At 41.5% G+C, this 9,618-nt stretch overlaps 1 non-coding gene across 1 annotated transcript; it reads left to right on the plus strand.

Moving 5' to 3' along the window:
* The first annotated feature begins 350 nt into the window (after positions 1-350).
* Positions 351-456, plus strand: LOC114008254 (U6 spliceosomal RNA). The gene has a single exon (XR_003549797.1). It is a non-coding gene; the product is annotated as a U6 spliceosomal RNA (small nuclear RNA).
* Positions 457-9,618: the final 9,162 nt, after the last annotated feature.

Raw genomic sequence — 9,618 nt, forward strand, 5'->3', positions numbered from 1 at the left:
GTAAGAATCTGACAACAAAGTACATTAAGTGCTCTTCCCTTTTTTTAAAAGATTTATTTATTTTTAATTTTATTTATTATAATTATTCTTGAATTTCAACCAGAGAAAGAGACAGACAGAGAAAAGGAGAGTGAGAAAGCAAGCCACCAGGCCTGGGACTCAAACTGTGGAGGGCCATGTGCCTCAGCCACCAAGCCACCTGCTGGCCCTGCCTTTCCCTTTTTAGATCAAGTGCATTTTGAATTATAAACAGGATATAGAAACTGAAAAATGAATACTGGACTGGCATTGAGACAAAAGAGACTTTACATTTTAACACAAGAAACGATGTCATTAAAAACGTAGGCTTGGTGCTTGCTTTGGCAACACATATACTAAAACTGAATGATACAGAGAAGATTGGCATAGCCCCTGAGCAAGAATGACATGCAAATTCGTGAGCTGATCCATATTTTTAAAATAATACTCATCCAGAATGGAGATTTACCACTGTGCAAAAGAAGTCAAATGCAATGAAACTACAGAATGGGGCAGAGCAAGATTCTGTGCAAACCTGAGCTATTTGTCTAGATAATCATGCCTATGTTTGCTGAACTTAACAGCAGGATGAGCGTAACATTAGCAGGAACCAGGCAATTGAAGAACTCGAGAAAAGTACTACTGTAGCTGAAGCCACCTGTCCTGGCATCACAGATAAAATGGTGAAGAAATGAAGAGAAAAATTTCAAAAGTGTCCAGCAGATGAATCTCCCTAAATAACTTCGTATTGGCTTACTTAATATGGACCCAGAGAACTCACCAAACCTACTTCAAGCTTAATAATGCTTAACTCATGAGCTCCATGTGCCTTTTGAATCTTTGCAGCATTGAAGATATGGAAGAAGTAATTCAATTATTTTGTGATGTTGTTTATCACTTTGTATTTTAAAGAGATTATTTTGTAACGAGTAACTTTTTCTTTTGGAGAGGTTTTTGCTATAGGGCACATGCGTCATCAGAAAGACACTGAGACAGAGACAGAAAGTGAGAAATCACCCCTCATGGGGGATGGCCACACGGCAATCCCTTCCCCTCCATTCTCCTCTCGGGATCTTGGGCACACACGCACATGCGCCCAGTGTGAGTTTAAGCCACCAGGTCCGGGATTCGAACTACAGTCAACTACATGGGAGTCCAACGACATAGCCATTACACCAACTGCTGGTCCCAGTAATGAGTAATTTTAATACTATACATTCACCTGTATTCTAGTAAATGCTGAGATACAAAACAAAGCAAAACTAATACTTGTCTTTCAAAAGTTTATTTTTTCCCTGTATTATTCTGGAAAAGGAGGAAAAGGTAGATACATGCAAAACAATTAGGTAATGAAATTGTGTGGTGGCTAAGAACCTAGTTTCAGAACCAAACAGATCTGGATTTGAAACTAGGGCTTGGCCCTAACCAACTGTAGGATCTTGACAAGTTTCTTCATAGGTCTGATCTTTCTCAGGTGTGAAATAGAACTAGTACCTACTTGAGAAAACGGCAAAAAGAGTTCGGTGAAGTAACTGTAAAGTGCTTGGTGCACTGTGAGAAATTAAAAAAAAAAAAGTGTGACCATCATTATTGTTAGAGATTTTTGCATGAAATAGGTATTATAGTGAGTTTGTGTTTCAAATATTGTGTTTTTGTATACACTGAGGAAGGTCCAACTGCAGACAGACTTAAATGGTCCATCTTTGAACTGCAAGGAAAGCACAGGTCACTAAGTGGCCTCCCTACCGAAGTCAACTCCAGAACAGAGGAGTCAGTGGAGGCAGTGGTCCTCAGGAGTCCCAGGTACTAAGCAGTTTCTATACTCCTGGTATTATGGGTGCCACTTGCAGAAGCACTAAATCAATTCTGCCCTAATGTTGACAAAACTGCCTGTCAGCTTAACAAAATGTGTAAGACAAGTGTGGATTATGATCGGCATAGCGTTTGGACGCTTGATTGTTAGAGTGAAATTTGTGAAAGACTTCATTTGTGAAAGGAAGCCAGATTTCCATGTTTAAATAGGTATTATGTATTCCACTGCTGGGTTTAGAGACTGTTTATTGTCAAAAAGGATCTGAGGAGGGCTCGGGATGCTGACAGTGCACTTTTTCTTTAATACAATAGGAATTCCCTTCTATATCCTCTTTGAAAGAATGGTTGAAAAATTACAAAACAGATACGTTGTGGCTTAAAGTTGGAAAACCAAATTTTCACTTCTTGTATAATTCTGAATAACATTCATTTCTTTCATGTTAACAACAAATAGGTATGAAGTTCTGTTTCTCCATTTTTGGTTTTTTTTGCGGGGGGAGAATTGCAACTTGGAATTTCCTTGTTCTTGAAACTTATTAAAATGCTCAGGAACCAAACATTTAGGTTCACTTGCAATAAGGATTGTAACACCAAGAAAGTGTCTTTGGTCCTTCAGGGATTTTCTTGAAGTCTGCAGAAAATCAAGCTGATAGCACCTGAAGGATCAGGAGGGGATAGTTCAATTACAGTGGAGAAGAGCAGCGAGGAAGATCTGCACATAATTCTCACAGTGCTCATTACCTCTGGCTCTCTGCCTTAGCAACTGCCATGGACTACATCAAGCGTGTAAATGTTCCATGCAGAATGCTTTTTTGTCACAGCCTTTGGGCCCTTGGGGCACAGACAGGGCTAAGAGAAAGTTAGCATAAGACATCCGGGACTCAGTTCCCTAACTTTTCAAAGTATTGAGGTTTTAATCAGGACACTTATGATGGATAAAATAACTAGACATACTACACAACAATTAGGCTATTCACTATTCAACAAAACGGGGGGCGGGGGGGATACAAATTCGGTGACCATCTTCATCTGGGTTTGGTGGGTTGGTTGTCTTCCATCATCTGGTTTAAGAATTCATCCTCAGGCCAACCCCATTGTGCAGCTGTTAAGTGCTGGGGATGAAAAGCTAGATCCCACATGGTCCACCATGGTACAAATCCTGGCCCCTGTGGCTTGAAAAAAGATGACAGGAACACATGTATACATGCCCCAAATCCTGACAGGATAAAGAAATGGAGGAAAAAGGATTGTAGGATGACCACACTCCCTTCGAGGTTGCTTGCTCACTCTCTCTCTCTCTCTCTCTCTCACTCACTCACTCTCTGGCAGTTAAAAAAAGACGAGGGGGCAACAGGTGACATGGAGGTTAAGGTGCTGGACTCCCACATGGCCAAATGCTATTACAGTCCTGGACCCGGTGGCTTGAAAATTATGTGCATGTGTGCCCAAGATCCCAGGAGGAGAATGAAGGAAAAGGATTGCAGCATGACCATATCCCCAGGGTGTGATTTCTCACTTTTCTTCTTTCTATTTCTCTCTGTTGAGTGTACGTCCCCTATGGTAAAAACCTGAAAAAAAAAAATTCATCACCCATCAAGTTCGGCCCACATGTTTTAATCCTTCAAACCTGTTGGGCTCTCCCAAAGTCATATACAGTCTGGCTTTGTTAAATTTTCAGTTTCCTTATTCAGTCTCCTATCATTCATCCATTCCACAAGTATTTATTAAAATTCTAATGTATGTTGGGCACAAAGTATACATAAGTATATCCTCCCTTCCCTTGGGTAGGTTACAATCTGTGGGACAGACAGTGATAAACAAATACGTAATTACAAATTGTAATGCATGCTGTGAAGGACATGAGTGGGGTGCACTGAGGGTCAAAAAGAGAGGACTTCTCTTTTTATCAACCACTGGGGTAACATTTAAGTCACAATCTGCAAGATGAGACGTGCCCAGAACTTTCCAGGAAGGGGAACAGTAGGAAAACGCTGAGGGATTCCTGGGTTCCCAGGATCCACAGAAAGTGAGTGTGGCAAAGGCAGAACAGCTGAGGGGCACAGTGGCAGCACTAGACAGGGTCTGGGGCCAGATCAGAGCAGGATTTTAGGGGCCCATTAGTTTAGGTTTTCTGAAATGTAATGAGGAGCCTTTGAAATATCTCTCTTGGGCCATCTGGTGGCATGGAGGTTAAGGCAACTGTATCCCACATGGCCAACTGCATGGCTTACGTCCCAAACATGGCAGCTTAAAAAACACTCTGGGCACATGTGCATGCATGCTCAAAATCCCAAGAGGAGGGACCAGCAGTTAGCGTAATGGCTATATGGCTGGAATCCCATGTAGTTGACCGTGTTTCATGTCCCAGAACTGGTGGCTTAAAACTCATGCTGGGCGCATGTGCGTGCGTGCCCAAGATCCCAACAGGAGAATGGAGGAGAAGGGATTGCAGCGTGGCCATCCCCCCAGGGGGTGATTTCTCGCTTTCTGTCTTTCTGTCTCTGGCTGTCTGGCAAGCGCATGCGCCCTGTAACCAAAACCCCTAAAAAAAAATTTAAAAAAAAAATCCCAAGAGGAGAATTGATGAGAATGGATTGCAGCATGGCCATCACCTCGGAAGGTAGGGAGGTGATTTTCTCACTTTCTCCCTCTCTCTCTCTCCAAAACACACGCACACTCTGTCCCTTACTGGTGAGCACAAGAGCTGACTGGCCAGAAGGGAAAAAGAAAAAACCCTGTGTGCTAAACAGACTGAAGTTTTATAATATTGGAAAAGAGAAGATAGATAAGGAGGCATTTGCAATCACCCACACGGTTGGAGTAGTTTTCATTTTGACTTCCAGAGAAGTCATATATGTTGATGAATGTAAACTCTCAGGTAAGTAAGCACTGTGCTGCTAACCCAACTAGTGAGATTTTATAAGCTATATTTTGCTACTTAATTTCCTTGAATTTTAGTTTATCTGAGGAAATGTGCAGTCTTAAAGAATTACATGAGGATTATATGACACAATTAATGAATGAGAACATCTAACACCACGCTTATCACATAGTGCTCAATTATATCGTTATTATCATTTTTCATAAATGATATGATCCTCCATTTTTAAATAGTATCTTTATTTAGAAACGTGTTAAAACATAGAAATTACTTCATTTAAATGGGCCCCAATTTTTTTTGAGAGATTTTTGCTACAGAGCATGTGCGCTCGCCAGAGAGAGAGAGAGACAGAGAGACAGAAAGCACGAAATCCCCCCCCCAGTGGGGAATGGCCACACCGCAATCCCTTCTCCTCCATTCTCCTCTCGGGATCTTGGGCATGCATGCGCACACACCCAGTGTGAGTTCAAGCCACCAGGTCCGGGACTTGAACCGCGGTTGACTACATGGAAGTTCAGCTACATAGCCATTACACTAACTGCTGGTCCCACTGGGTCCCAATTTTGTGGGATTTTTTTCTCATATCTTAGAGGAGAGAGTGATTTTGCAAGATAATGAATAGTTTACTAAATGTATTAAAATTTGGTCCAGACTTATGATGCAGTTAGTGACATACTAAGCTGCAGTGCTAAAGCTACATGGATAGCCACAGGTTCAGACTCACAAATCATCCTAAAAGCATGCCAGGTGCAAAGGCAAATGCCTGGGATCCTGGAGGTAGAGGCCTGAGGACAGGGAACTGTAACATAAGGAGACTCGGCCAAAGGTGTCTCTCTCTCTATCTCCATCTCTCTCTTTCTTTTTATCATGCGCATGCACAGGCCCTCTATCATATATACAAGAGATACTTCTTTAAACACTATTGAAATCAAAGACTTAATGGAGCCAGATGGTGGCACAGTGGTAAAACTCCACGCTCTTTGAGGCTAGCCCATGTGAGATGGTTCCAGGCTTGCATCCGGAGACTCCTGAGTACATCAGGCACGTACATGTCCATGATCCAGGCCTGGCTGAGGCTCAGGTAGAGCATGGTGTCAAGAACCTGCTGAGAGGGAACCAGCAGTTAGCGTAATGGCTATGTCGCTGGACTCCCACGTAGTCGACCGCTATTTGCGTCCCGGACCCAGTGGCTTAAAACTCACGCCAGGCGCGTGTGCGTGCGTGCCCAAGATCCCGAGAGGAGAATGGAGGAGAAGGGATTGCAGCGTGACCATCCCCCCTGAGGGGTGATTTCTCGCTTTCTGTCTCTATGTCTCTCTCTGTCTGGCGAGCGCACGCGCCCTATAGCAAAAAAAAAAAAAACCTCTCCAACAAAATAAAAGAACCTGCTGAGAGAAAATGTCTCTCATTCCTCTGTCTCTGTCTCTATCTGATGAATGGAAGAAACAAATAAGTAAACTTTCAAAAACCAAAGACTTAAAAATTCCTGATGTTCAAAGTCATTAAATGCATAGCATTTTAAAAATTTTCTAATTAACATGTAGGACATAGTTTATGTTACAATTTCTGCATATATACAAAGGGGGAGAAAGAATTCAAATATTAATTTTATCTTATTTTAATTCTGTTTGTGGTTTTAATCAATTGTTCCCTAAGTCTGAATTACATGGTATGAGTCAATATTTGTCATTAAATAACAATATATTTTGAATTTCACATAATGAAATTAAAAACTAAATTTTAGGGGTCAAGTTCCACTGCTATTTTCACTCACTAATATTCATCACTAAGATACTGACGCATCCTTGTTAGCAAATGATTACTCTTTACAATAGAGAAGCATAAACAATATTCTCACTAATATTGTTCACTTTTTCCTTAATCCACATTTAGTTTTTAGCTATATAAACAGAAAGGAATTTGACTTGATTTCAGGGAGAAAAAAGTGAAATTCTGAATTTTTAGAATATTGGATTAGGAATCGTTTGAAGGGCTTCTGGAAAGCGCTCCAAAAAAGACCAGTGACTCAATTATAAGAGAGAGAGTCTGAATAGCCTAGGCCACACAGGAGGCTAGTCTGACAACATCCAGGCTTTAGAGTCTTTTTTTTTCTTAAGAGCGCTTTTTGCAATAGGGCATGTGTGCTTGCTGAAGAGACAGAGAGAGATGGAGAGACAGAGAGACAGAAAGTGAGAAATTACCCCCCGGGGGGGGATGGCTATACAGCAATCCCTTCTCCTCGCAGGATTTTGGGCATGCACACACATGCCCAGTGTGAGTTTTAAGCCACTGAATCCGGGACTCAAACCATGGTCCACTATGTGGGAGTCCATCAATATAAACATTACACTATCTGTTGGTCCCCTAGTACCTTCTTTGTACCTCTTCCCCTCCACTGAGCCATATGCAAAGACACAGATCAATTAATGACTAGGCCATTATAGATCTGAATCTAGTGCCAGTTATAGAACTCTTGGTACTGCTTCCCCTCCACTGAGCCATATGCAAAGACACAGATCAATTAATGACTAGGCCATTATAGATCTGAATCTAGTGCCAGTTATAGAACTCTCTACAAAGCTGTTGTCAGATTGATAGACGATTACTCACATCAGAAGATCCCACAAATATCCAGAAAAAATATAGATAAAATGTTATAAGTGAATAGTCGATTAAATAGGCTTTAGTCTTTTTCCTTAGGATCCCTTTTTAAGGAAAAGCCATGTGTCTAATGTTGCCTGTGAATCTGCATGTCTCAGGTCTGTCCCAGAATTCCCTTTATCATCGAATACAAGGGATGTATGGAATCCACAAACACTGCAGAAAACAGTCACAGCTTGGCTCAATCTTTCTTGGAAAATGAGTTCAGAAAATGGTGCAGAGATGCTAGTGATGCATTTCCTCTGACTGCAGCCCTGGAAGAGAATTCTGTCTTTCCTCTTCTCCATATGTGTCACATAGAGGGAGCTGGGGCTTCTCAGCTCTAAAACACAAGCATAGACACTGCCAAGGGAGTCACAGAGAAAGAATAGCAGCAGTGATGGGACTTTTCAGACAGGAACAGGAGTGTAAGAAGTAGGAGTGGGAGAAGGGAGCTATGAAGCAGGGGAGAGGACTAGAAAGAGTGGGACTCAGGGAGGCTTCTCACATCAACTCTTAGATACTCTTCAGCATGAGGAGGCTGGAGGATGATGGCAAGCATCCTGGGCAGGCAGAGGCAGAAGCAGGAGCAGAAGAGGACCAGAGGGGACTTGAAAATGGCAGGAAAAGGGGAAGAGTAAATACTGAAGACCAAGAATTAGGTGAGATGTGTTCCCAGACACTGGGAGGGAGCAGAGAAAATCCATATTGCAGTAATCAACACAACACAAACTAAGGTAAGAAAAGCTGATGACGTTTCACGTTTCTCACGTCAGTTTTTGAAGAGATAATTAGCGGCCAGTTTCTACGCCTCTCTCAAGTTGGAAGCGAGATGAACTGATTCTCACTGCTCGATGTAGTTTTCTAGATGAAGGGAGCCTCATGGAGAAAATAAGAGAAAGGTTATATTTCTGCCAGAGTTGTGAAAATTGTCTTTGAGAACTTTTAAGGTCTTTTTCTTTTCCTTTTTTGATTAATCAGGATGCAAACCACATCTCCAAGTTTCAGTATGGAAGGTTGACAATTATCCAATGCTCCGTCCCCATCTTGACCGACATCAGCCCCTGGTATAGACCTGGCACGTGAAAAGTTCCTAATAAATAGCTACTGAGGAGACACAGGTACTTCTTAAACTTCATACCTCTAGAAGATTTTACAAGTGTGATCGTTTTGCTGTAATTGCTGCCAACACATTCAGAGAACTAGAAACTGAGAGATAAGATAGCCATCCCCGTGACCACAGGACCACTGATCCAGATCACAAAAGAAAACACATTATGAAAGAAAAGAATTTTTTTAAGAGAGAGACTTTTTAAAAAGTGTTCAATAGAATTTTTTAGAGACATTTCACTTTCACAGAAGCATGAGCAGCACACTCATTCATGGCTGGTGAGAGTTCAAAATGGCACAGCCATTCCGGAAGACAGTCCGAGAGCCACTGTGTGAATGTATTCTTGCCATATGATTCAGCATTCACATTCCCCGGTATTTACCCAAATGAAGTGAAAACTTACGTCCCCACAAAAACCTGTACATAATTTTTAACAGCAGCCACATTCATAATTGCCAAAACTTGGGAGCAACCAAGAGGTCCTTCAGTAGGTAAATGCGTAGCAAACTGTGGCACATCCAGACAATGGAATATTATCCGATGCTGAAAAGAAATAAGCTATTAAGCCATGAAAAGGTGACAGAAATCTTAAATACATATTACTAAGAAAAAGAAGACCTTCTAAAAGGGCTGCCAACTGTAGAATTCCAAATATATGATATTCTGAAGAAAGCAAAACCATGGAGTCAGTAAAAAAAGATCAGTAGTTTCTAAGGAATAGGGAAGAGAGTGAAGAGGCAGCGTGGAGGACTTTTAGGGTGGTGATACTAGTCTGTATGACACTTTTAGGGTGGTGACACTAGTCTGATGGATACTTGTCATTATGCCTTTGCCCAAAATTATATAGACTATTTAACACCAAGAGTGAACACTAAGGTAAACTATGGCCTTCGGTGCTAATGAGGAGTCAGTGTGGGTCTAGCAATCGTAACGAATGTACTACTTCAGTAGGGTACAATGATAATGGGGGAGGTTGTGCATCTGTGAAAGCAGGGGATATGTGGGAATTCTCTGTACCTCCTGCTAAATTTTACTAAGAAAAGTTTTTTCTAGGTAGTTTTCTTACAGTGTTTTACTATCTAATAATAATCAAGATGGCGGAGTTCTTGCTACACGTCAGGTACAGGAAAACACCTCGTCACATTTGATGCTGAAC

The sequence above is a fragment of the Tupaia chinensis genome, unplaced genomic scaffold, assembly GCF_000334495.1.
Source record: "Tupaia chinensis unplaced genomic scaffold, TupChi_1.0 Scaffold000314_1, whole genome shotgun sequence".
Lineage (NCBI taxonomy): Eukaryota > Metazoa > Chordata > Mammalia > Scandentia > Tupaiidae > Tupaia > Tupaia belangeri.